Below are 9981 nucleotides of genomic sequence, written 5' to 3'. Positions count from 1 at the left end.
ATCCATGGAATCTTCCAGGCAAGCCAGGGGATCTTCCTGACCCAAGGATAGAATTCTCGTCTCTTACATATCCTGCATTGGCAGACAGATTGTTTACCATTGAATTATGCATTAACAATTATTATGGAATGTTTCAGATTGACCAAATAATTGAATCTCACCTTTAGAGTTTTTGATCTCAGGCAAGTACCTCCTACAATTCAAGGTATGACCACATCCAAGCAAACTCATGATGCAGTCATGTCCAGACAAAAGGTTTCACAATTCACCAACTTTCAAGTTGTTCCCTAATTCCAAAGGCTTAACAAGCCACAGAATAGTACCCAGTGCCCTCTACGTCCCTACAGTTGTGTTTATTGGGTTAGGATATTCAACAGACTTGAATCTTGTGGTATAAGATAATGTACAAGGGAAGGGATGCCAGATTCCTTTTTCAAATAGATACTCGCTTAGACCTTACTCTACACAAACCGTACGTGTTGTCTCGGGCCCATGGTACCACACTGGTCCATTTTACAATCTAGAGAACATAAACTAACCACACGGAGCCAACAGTCAGTGATGCTGAGTACAATACTAAACAATTCTATGATGTGACAGTAATGTAGCCAACAATTTGTTTTTGCATCTAGCATCACTCTTTCAACAAATATTTGTTGATCATCAATAACATGCAAGTCACTGAGCTGAATATGGGTGACAGAGTGATGATGAAACATAGTTCCTGTCCTCACCAATGTTTTAGCCAAAAAGAAAGACCAGATAATTAATCATAATTGTGATAAGTAGCAGGACAGAGGGGCTCCCCAGATGTTGCTATGGGTAAAGAACTCGCCTGCCAATGCAGGAGACTTAAGAGATGCCGTTTCCATCCCTGTGTCAGGAAGGAATATCCCCTGGAGAAGGGCACAGCCACCCACTCCAGTATTCCTGCCTGGAGAATCTCATGGATAGAGGAGCCTGATAGGCTACACAGTCCATAGGACTGCAAAGAGTCAGACACGACTGAAGCAACCTGGCATGGCACAGCAGCAGGACAGAGGGCTTCCCAGGTGGCACAGTGGTAAATAATCCGCCCGCCAGTGCAGGAGACACAAGAGACCCATGTTTGAACCCTGTGTCGGGAAGATGCCCTGGAGAAGGATATGACAACTCACTCCAGTATTCTTGCCTGGAGAATCCCATGGAGAAAGGAGCCTGGCAGGCTGCAGTCCACAGAGTTGCAAAGAGACACAACTGAGCGACTGAGCATGCACGCACACCAGGACAGATGATGAGAAATCTTTCAACCAACCAACAGATTGATATAACCTAGGCTGGGGTCTCAGGCAGGAGGCAACAATTAATGTAAGTAGGAATTAAACGGGAATTAGCCAAACAGATAGAGTGTGACTTTGTAAAAACAGAGATAGAGGGGACAGGAAAGGAGAGTCTATGAGGAGTATTTCAAGGAGAGGGAGGAAGACCATAAGGAGAAACGGAGTTTGGGGTGTTGGAGGAATGAATGAAGTCAGTGTGCCTGGAGGGGAGTACAGCCAGCGAGGAGAGAGTGACAAGGTCCAGATTCTGCTAAAGATGGTGGCCTCACATACCACTGCAATTAGAGAAAGCACTGCAAGTAAAGCAAAGCAGACACACACTAATATGTCTGAGCAGCAAGGATACAATGATGAATTAAAGGTCTCATTTTCAGATTTCCTCCTCCCTCGAAAAAAAATTCTGCCTGATTCTAGAGGACAAATTTAGAAGGCAGGCACATTTAATCATATAACACTGAAAACTATATCATCCTAAATTTCTTCTTCTAAATTTTCACAGCCTTTTTCTTACAGGGATTTCCAAATCTCTTTACCTGGAGGAAGACAACTAACATATAACACACAATTAAGTCTGTACCGGGCAGTGTGTTAGGTACTTTTTAAAAATCATTTACTTATTTATTCATCCATTCATTTATTTGGCTGTGCCAAGTCTTTGCTACAGCACACAGGATCTTCAATCTTTAGTTGTGGCATGTAGGATCTGGTTCCCTGACCAGGGACGGAATCCTGGCCCCCTGTATTGGGAAGCTGGAGTCTTAGCCACTGGACCATCAGGGAAGTCCCACTGGCACTTTTTAAATACATTTTTAAATTTTAATCCCCACGAAATTTTCAGATAAATCCCCCATTTTTCAACCTAGAAAACAAGAGAGTGGGTAAATTGTGCAATTTCAGAAAACTACCAAGAGGCCTGAATCCTGGTATCTGTCTCCAAAGTCTACACACCTGCCACAGTAAAGACAAAGGCCTTTTTCCACATTGATCCACCCACCAGTCAAAGTGGAGTCATCACTCTAAACTCTTGATATGAAAAATATGGCGATGGTTTTATGGAGGTTGCCAAAGACTAACACATTGAAATGTGAAGAATTCAAACCTAATTAAGTTTTTTCAGGCAAGTAAATGCTTTTCTTTCTTCTGTTTTCCCTGAAACGGTTTCTTTTTCACATATACTGTTCCATGAACCACCTCTCATCCTGACCTCCACCCCAAACTATTGAGCTTTACCCTCTAGCTTTCCTTCAACAATATGGCTTCTTTAAGGACTGCTTTGCAGTGGAAGGGAAGATACCTTATCTTCAAGAAGATGGTCCTAAGGTGTGTAGCAACCTGGCAGTTCTAGGCTATCTCTTCGCTGCTGTGCTTCCATCTTACTTGCTATCAGTTTACTGCCCAAGCCCTCCCCGTCTCACCACGGCTACTCCCATACTCCTGCATCCGCTTCCCAGTTTCTTTCTTTCTCATCTTTTCAGTCACTTTGTCCACACCTCTCAGGTTTATATAAATAAACTGGTCTTTCATTGACATCACTGGTCATTTTCCTTTCACCAGTCACAGTATGGGGGCCTCCAGTGTTTCTCTGTTGTGTTTGTCAAGGCTAGCTGGTGATAGGATTCTCTGAGCCACAGAGGTGGATGATTCTTGTTCCTCAAAAAGGAAAGGAAGGAAAATGAGCTATTTCTGAGACACATGCAGGAAGCCTGTACTTTCCAAGAGGCTGCTCTGTAGAAGATGAAGTGGTGTATTTGTGTGTATGTGTTTTTTACTTCTATGCTTGCAAAACGTCAAAGACCAGACTGCATCTTCTGAGTGTTTATGGGGGAGAGGGGGACGTGCATGGGAGATGCTATTTGGTGGTTTTCATTGTTTTATTTTTCTGTTTTTGTTTAGCTTTTGCTATCCTCATTAATACATATAGTACAACTTCCTAAAGGATTTTTCTGTATGTCACAAGGTAACTCCTCTAAAAAAAACCAAACATTTCTGTTATAACCGGGAAAAGCAATAAAACTTTATGAAAATAAGCAAATCCTCCCCTCTCAAAAAAAAATTATTGCCTTAGGATGGCAGAAAATATTATTTTTTTAAAAGTTGAAAATTTAAGTTCAGCTCAGTTCAGTCACTCAGTCATGTCTGGCTCTTTGTAACCACACGAAGCATTCCAGGCTTCCCTGTCCATCACCAAATCCCAGAACTTGCTCAAACTCATGTCCATCAAGTTGGTGATGCCATCCAAGCATCTCATCCTCTGTTGTCCCCTTCTCCTCCTGCCTTCAATCTTTCCTAGCATCAGGGTCTTTTCCAATGAGTTAGTTCTTCGAATTAGGTGGCCAAAGTATTGGAGCATTGGCCAAAGTATTGAAAACTTGAAGCTGAACACAAATTTACTAATGTGTTGTTGTTCGTGGGTATTGGTCAATTTATGATTTTCAGCTATGTGTCAAGGCATATTATATTGGGTATTATAAAAAATTTTGAGACATGTTGAGATTGACCATTAAAAAAATTTTTTTAAAAACTCTGAACAGGAGAAGGAACAAGATGACAGAAGAATAGGACGGCGAGACCACTCTCTCCCCCACAAATTCATCAAAAGAACATTTGAACGCGGAGTAAAGTCCACAAAACAACTTCTGAATGCTGGCAGAGTATATCAGGCACCCAGAAAAGCAACCCATTGTCTTTGAAAGGAGGTAGGAAAAAACATAAAAGATAAAAAGAGAGACAAAAGAAGTAAGGACGGAGCTCCGTCCTGGGAAGGGAGGCTTTAAAAACAGAGAAGTTTCCAAACACCAGGAAACACTCTCACTGGCGAATCTGTGGTGAGCCTTGGAACCTCAGAGGGCCACATAACTGGGAGGAAAAAGAAAGAAATAATTAAAACCCACAGATTACATGCCAAACGGTAACTCCCAGCGGAGAAGCAGTGCAGACGCCTGCATACGCCATTAGCAAGTAGGGGCTGGGCAGGGAGGAGCCGGCTGAACTGCTTAGAGATATGACTGGCCTTGAATGCCACGAGAACAATCTGAGAGAACTGGGAATAGCAAAGCAGACTGGGATAGCTACCCCATGAAAGGCGGAAAGCTCTAACCTAAGACTCTGCCAGCCCCACTCACAGAACAAAGAGCTAAGCAGAGCGAGCCGGCTGCGGTCGGCCCATCCCCCATCCCCAAGCCAAGACAGGCAAGGGAGGGCAGCCAGAGCCGGAGGGGCAACCGCGGCCCCAGAAAGGCATCCGATACCAAACTGCAGGGAGGCTTCGTTGCTAATCAAGATTTCTTGGGCTCGGGCCAGTCGATATCCACCTGAGAAGGTGTGCCAGTTGTACACCCAGAAAACCGAGTGGCAGGGACTGGGGAGGCGATAAGTCGCAGTGACCGTGCTCACCAAACACCTGGTCACCTGAGCTGCTCGGACCAGGGAAGGCACAAAACGCAGGCCCAACCAAGTCTGCACCTTTGTGGAGTACCCGAGAACCTGAACATGAGCTGCTCAGACCTAGGAAGTACATAAAACCCAACGTTGGCCTCGGACAGTTCCCGGCAGAGCAACCTAGAGCCTGTGCAGTGTAGACTGGGACAACACACGCGCTGTGAGCGGGGGCAAACCCAGTGTGGCCGAGACGCTGCGAGCACTCCCCACAGATGCCAGAGATATTTGTCTGCAGTGTTCCTCTCTTCCCAGAACAGGACTGAAGCACCAAGCCTTAAAAAGTGTCCACCAGAACCCTGGTGTCAGGGCTGAAATTAGACACTGAAGAGACCAGCAAACATAAGCTAAAACAGAGGGAACCACCTTGGAAATGACAGATAGAGTAGTCTAGAAGCTACTCCAAGAATAACACCGAAAACCAGAGGCAGGAGGCTTATGCCTGAATCCAGAGAACTCCTGACTCCAGGAAACATTAATCGATAGGAGCTCATCAAATGCCTCCATACCTACACTAAAACCAAGCACCACCCAAGGGTCAAGTTCCAGAGCAAGACATACCACGCAAATCCTCCAGCAACACAGGAAAATAGCCCTCGGCTTCAATATACAGGCTGCCCAAAGTCACTCCAAACCCACTGACATCTCATAACTCATTACTGGACACGTCATTGCACTCCAGAGAGAAGAAATACAGCTCCACCCACCAGAACACCGACACAAGCTTCCCTAAACAGGGAACCTTGACAAGTCACCCGTCCAACCCCACACACAGCGAGGAAACTACATAATAAAGAGAACTCCACAAACGGCCAGAAGAGGGAAAGGCCACCCCAAGCAAAGCAATATAAGCAAGATGAAGAGGCAGAGAAATACCCAGCAAGTAAAGGAACAAGATAAATGCCCACCAACACAAACAAAAGAGGAAGATTTAGGGAATCTACCTGATAAAGAATTCCAAATAATGATAGTGAAATTGATCCAAAATCTTGAAAGCAAAATGGAGTTACAGATAAATAACCTGGAGAAAAGGATTGAGAAGATGGAAGAAAGGTTTAATAAGGACTTAGAGGAAATAAAAAAGAGTCAATATACAATGAATAATGCAATAGATGAGATCAGAAACACTCTGGAGGGAACAAACAATAGAATAACAGAGGCAGAAGACAGGATTAGCGAACTAGAAGATAGAGGTGTAGAAATAAATGAAACAGAGAGGAAAAAAGAAAAACAAATTAAAAGAAATGAGGACAATATTAGAGACCTCTGGGACAATGTTAAACGCTCCAACATTCGAATCATAGGAGTCCCAGAAGAAGAAGACAAAAAGAAAGACCATGAGAGAATACTTGAGGAGATAATAGTTGAAAACTTCTCTAAAATGGGGAGAGAAATAATCACCCAAGTCCAAGAAACCTAGAGAGTCTCCAACAGGATAAACCCAAGGTGAAATACTCCAAGACACATATTAATCAAATTAACAAAGATCAAACACAAAGAACAAATATTAAAAGCAGCAAGGGAAAAGCAGCAAATAACACACAAGGGGATTCCCATAAGGATAACAGCTGATCTTTCAACAGAAACTCTTCAGGCCAGGAGGGAATGGCAAGACATACTTAAAGTGATGAAAGAAAATAACCTACAGCCCAGATGACTGTACCCAGCAAGGATCTCATTCAAATATGAAGGAGAAATCAAAAGCTTTACAGACAAGCAAAAGCTGAGAGAATTCAGCATCACCAAACCAGCTCTCCAACAAATACTAAAGGATCTTCTCTAGACAGGAAACACAGAAAGGGTATATAAACTCAAACCCAAAGCAATAAAGAAAATGGCAATGGGATCATACTTATCAATAATTACCTTAAACGTAAATGGGTTGAATGCCCCAACCAAAAGACAAAGGCTGGCTGAATGGATACAAAAACAAGACCCCCATATATGTTGTCTACAAGAGACCCACCTCAAAACGAGGGACACATACAGACTGAAAGTGAAGGGCTGGAAAAAGATATTCCATGCAAATAGAGACCAAAAGAAAACAGGAGTAGCAATACTCATATCAGATAAAATAGACTTTAAAACAAAGGTTGTGAAAAGAGACAAAGAAGGAAACTACATAATAATCAAAGGATCAATCCAAGAAGAAGATATAACAATTATATGCACCCAACATAGGAGCACTGCAATATGTAAGACAATTACTAACAAGTATGAAAGGGCAAATTAACAACAATGCAATAATAGTAGGAGATTTTAATACCCCACTTACATCTATGGATAGATCAACTAAACAGAAAATTAACAAGGAAACACAATCTTTAAATGATACAATAGACCAGTTAGACCTAATTGATATCTATAGGACATTTCACCCCAAAACAATGAATTTCACCTTTTTCTCAAGCACACACAGAACCTTTTCCAGGATAGATCACATCCTGGGCCATAAATCTAGCCTTGGTAAATTCAAAAAAATTGAAATCATTCCAAGCATCTTTTCTGACCACAATGCAGTAAGATTAGATCTCAATTATGGGAGAAAAACTATTAAAAATGCCAACATATGGAGGCTGAACAACACGCTGCTGAATAATGAGCAAATCATAGAAGAAATCAAAAGAGAAATCAAAATATGCATAGAAATGAATGAAAATGAAAACACAACAACCCAAAACCTCTGGGACACTGTAAAAGCAGTGCTAAGGGGGAAGTTCATAGCAATACAGGCACACCTCAAGAAACAAGAAAAAAGTCAACTAAATAACCTAACTCTACATCTAAAGCAACTAGAAAAGGAAGAAATGAAGAACCCCAGGGTCAGTAGAAGGAAAGAAATCGTAAAAATCAGGGCAGAGATAAATGCAAAAGAAACACAAGAGACCATAGCAAAAATCAACAAAGCCAAAAGCTGGTTCTTTGAGAAGGTAAATAAAATTGACAAACCACTAGCCAGACTCATCGAGAAACAAAGAGAGAAGAACCAAATCAATAAAATTAGAAATGAAAATGGAGAGATTGCAACCAACAACACAGAAATACAAAGGATTATTAGAGAATACTATCAGCAATTATATGGCAATAAAATGAATAACCTGGAAGAAATGGACAAATTCCTAGAAAAGTATACCTTTCCAAAACTGAACCAGGAAGAAATAGAAAATCTGAACAGACCCATCACAAGCACGGAATTAGAGGCTGTAATCAGAAATCTTCCAGCAAACAAAAGCCCAGGTCCAGACGGCTTCACAGCTGAATTCTACCAAAAATTTAGAGAAGAGCGAACACCTATTCTACTCAAACTCTTCCAGAAAATTGCTGAGGAAGGGAAAATTCCAAACTCATTCTATGAGGCCACCATCACCCTAATCCCAAAACCTGGTAAAGATCCCACAAAAAAAGAAAACTACAGGCCAATATCACTGATGAACATAGATGCAAAAATCCTTAACAAAATTCTAGCAATCAGAATCCAACAACACATTAAGAAGATCATACATCATGACCAAGTGGGCTTTATCCCAGGAATGCAAGGATTCTTCAGTATCCGCAAATCAATCAACATAATACACTACATTAACAAACTGAAAAATAAAAATCATATGATTATCTCAATAGATGCAGAGAAAGCCTTTGACAAAATTCAACATCCATTTATGATAAAAACCCTCCAGAAAGTGGGAATAGAAGGGACATACCTCAACATAATAAAAGCTATATATGACAAACCCACAGCAAACATTATCCCCAACGGTGAAAACTGAAAGCATTTCCCCTAAAGTCAGGAACAAGACAAGGGTGCCGACTCTCACCACTACTATTCAACATAGTTCTGGAAGTTTTGGCTATATCAATCAGAGCAGAAAAAAACATAAAAGGAATCCAAATTGGAAAAGAAGAAGTAAAACTTTCACTGTTCGCTGATGACATGATCCTCTTCACAGAAAACCCTAAAGACTCCACCAGAAAACTACTAGAGCTAATCAATGAATACAGTAAAGTTGCAGGATATAAAATCAACACACAGAAATCCCTTGCATTCCTATACACTAATAATGAGAAAATAGAAAGAGAAATTAAGGAAACTATTCCATTCACTGTTGCAATGAATAGAATTAAATACTTAGGAATATATCTACCTAAAGAAACAAAAGACTTGTACATAGAAAACTATAAAACACTAGTGAAAGTAATCAAAGAGGACACTAATAGATGGCGAAATATACCGTGTTCGTGGATTGGAAGAATAAATATTGTAAAAATGAGTATACTACCCAAAGTAATTTATACATTCAATGCAAGCCCTATCAAGCTACCAACGATATTTTTCACAGAACTAGAACAAATAATCTCACAATTTGTATGGAAATACAAAAAACCTCGAATAGCCAAAGGAATCTTGAGGAAGAAGAATGGAACTGGCAGAATCAACCTGCCAGACTTCAGGCTCTACTACAAAGCCACAGTCATCAGGACAGTATGGTACTGGCATAAAGACAGAAATATAGATCAATGGAACAAAATAGAAAGCCCAGAGATAAATCCACGCACCTATGGACACCTTATCTTTGACAAAGGAGGCAAGACTATAAAATGGAGAAAAGACAGTCTCTTTAACAAGTGGTGCTGGGAAAACTGGTCAGCCACTTGTAAAAGAACGAAACTAGAACACTTCCTAACACCATACACAAAAATAAACTCAAAATGGATTAGAGAGTTAAATGTAAGACCAGATTCTATAAAACTCCTAGAGGAGAACATAGGCAAAACACTTTCTGACATAAATCACAGCAGGATCCTCCAAGACCCACCTCCCAGAATATTGGAAATAAAAGCAAAAATAAACAAATGGGACCTAATTAAAATCAAAAGCTTCTGCACAGCAAAGGAAACTATAAGTAAGGTGAAAAGACAGCCTTCAGAATGGGAGAAAATTATAGCAAATGAAGCAACTGATAAAGGATTAATCTCCAAATTATACAAGCAGCTCCTGCAGCTCAATTCCAGAAAAAGAAATGACCCAATCAAAAAATGGGCCAAAGAACTCAACAGACATTTCTCCAAAGAAGATATAAACATGGCTAACAAACACATGAAAAAATGCTCAACATCCCTCATAATCAGAGAAATGCAAATCAAAACCACAATGAGATACCATTTCACACCAGTCAGAATGGCTGCTATCCAAAAGTCTACATGCAATAAATGCTGGAGAGGGTGTGGA

At 40.9% G+C, this 9981-nt stretch overlaps 1 protein-coding gene across 6 annotated transcripts in view; it reads right to left on the bottom strand.

The window, feature by feature from the left end:
• The window catches only part of MECOM (MDS1 and EVI1 complex locus), a 653114-nt gene that overhangs the window by 451121 nt on the left and 192012 nt on the right, over positions 1-9981 (bottom strand). The window lies entirely within an intron of this gene.

This window comes from Moschus berezovskii, chromosome 1, assembly GCF_049115385.1.
Source record: "Moschus berezovskii isolate FMDL1 chromosome 1, NW_MosBer_1.0, whole genome shotgun sequence".
Lineage (NCBI taxonomy): Eukaryota > Metazoa > Chordata > Mammalia > Artiodactyla > Moschidae > Moschus > Moschus berezovskii.
Note: the sequence above shows the minus strand (reverse complement) of the source record. Positions and strands in the feature narration are given on the sequence as shown.